The following is a 1,975-nucleotide window of genomic DNA, read 5'->3' as shown; positions in this document are numbered from 1 at the left end:
GAAATTTTGTTTGATCAAGGATCTCTGTTTACTTTCCTTACTTATATCATCGGAAGTTCAGAGCTGATGCTAGATTTGTTAATTCAACATAATGATAGATTGATTTGTGCAATGTCTGCTCTCCTAATCTTATTAAGTGTTGGCACTTAAAAGGCAAAGCATTGTGTACTCACTTATCATGCACCATGCCTTGAAAACAATGGATATTAGTGATATGAACTTTAACTCTAAGAGGGAAAATTCTCACAAAAATGCAGGATTAGCCCCCTATGCGAAAGCTACTACTGTGACCTTGTGGAATAGAGTCTGTCGCAATCAAGAGATGAAACCTACATCTGAACTTGATTTAAACCTTGGTTGCATCGTAATTTTTAGGCCTGGATTTAATTTCGTATGTCGTCTTCGGATCCTTATGCCCGAAATTTCAATTTTAAGTCCCACCCCCATTTTCATTTAACTGGCGATGTTATCTTTCTTTTGGCTAGTAGTCTAGACACGGCCTCAACGCCTCAACATTTGCTTTTTTTTAACATCAGTACAGACACAAGCGCTCATATACACGTGCATACACTCACCCCTGTGAACACACACACGCACACCCTATCCCTATGAGCACCTCCGAAAGACTGAGACGACATATCATCTTGAAATTTACGAAGTCACCGTAGGCACCTCATCATCGACGGGAATGTTTCCTCCCACTGAATGCGCATCGCCGGAAATCCTGAAATAAATCCAGGAATAAATGAGAGCACCAGGATTTGAACCCTGGTGGGCTGGGGATACCACAGTCCCTCTAACCATACAACCATAGGTTGGTTCGCGATACCCAAGAAACTTAAAAACGTATGTAAACTAGATGTATATTGTGCAAGAAATCGAGGTGGGACTAAAGTAGACCAACCTTTTCTTCTAACACAAAATTGAAGTAGCTTTGTCGATTGTCACAATAGCACCTGGCCGGGAAGATCAGGAGTTTGATTCCATGGTTGGCAAAAAGAATTTGCCTTGCCTTGGGCCATCCCCACACATGCCCGTATATTTTTGCCTGCTGCCCAATCGACAGAAAAAGATGGGGACCGGGGGGGGGGGGGGGGGGGGCGTCACATTCGTGGGTTTTTTTCTTTTCTCCATTGCGTTTTTATGTTTTAAACAGTTTTTTTCATTTATGGGTGGCATGGTGGGTAATTTATTTCAACTTGAGGGTAATTTGAATCCATGGATGAACGGATCAAAAACTGTCTAAAACTGTTTTTTAAACAGTTTTTTTTCATTTATGGGTGGCATGGTGGGTAATTTATTTCAACTTGAGGGTAATTTGAATCCATGGATGAACGGATCAAAAAATCGGAGAAGCGCACCTCCCTTTATTTGTAGGTATAGGTATAGATATAGATGTTTTTATGTGTAAATCCCCCAACACTTAAAAATGTATGTAAACTGGATGTATATTATGCAAGAAATCAAGGTGGGACTAAAGTAAGCAAACCTTTTCTTCTAATAGAAAATTAAGGTAGCTTTGTCGATTGTCACAATAAACTCCGCCTATGTTGTCTCAACATAGCCGGTCCCAAGCCCGGGTAAAGGAGGAGGGTTGTGATAGGCTTGGCGAGCCAACGTAAAAACTCAGCCACTCTTATGGAGATGAAACCCAAAAGATTTTCATTGGGGCGTAACCCTCTCAGCGACGCGCCACATCGGAACCCGGGTGTAGTGGAAAATGGGCAAGGGCCGGGCCGTCACCCCCCAAGTGGCGCGCCGTATCTTGATCCGGATACGGTGGCAAGTGAGCGAGGATGGGGTCGTCGCATCCTTAGTGGCGCGCTACATCGGCGCCCGGATGTAGTGGAAAATGAGCAAGGGTCTTCGCATTTGACTCGACGAGTGCGAAGGGTAAGGAAGCTAGCCGAGCCTAGGAGGATTCGCTTAGGTAGCTGGAACGTAGGGTCTCTGACAGGGAAGCTTCGGGAGCTAG

The sequence above is a fragment of the Triticum aestivum genome, chromosome 1B, assembly GCF_018294505.1.
Source record: "Triticum aestivum cultivar Chinese Spring chromosome 1B, IWGSC CS RefSeq v2.1, whole genome shotgun sequence".
NCBI classification, from domain to species: Eukaryota; Viridiplantae; Streptophyta; class Magnoliopsida; order Poales; family Poaceae; genus Triticum; species Triticum aestivum.
The sequence above is the reverse complement of the archived record's forward strand: the minus strand, read 5'-3'. Positions refer to the sequence as shown.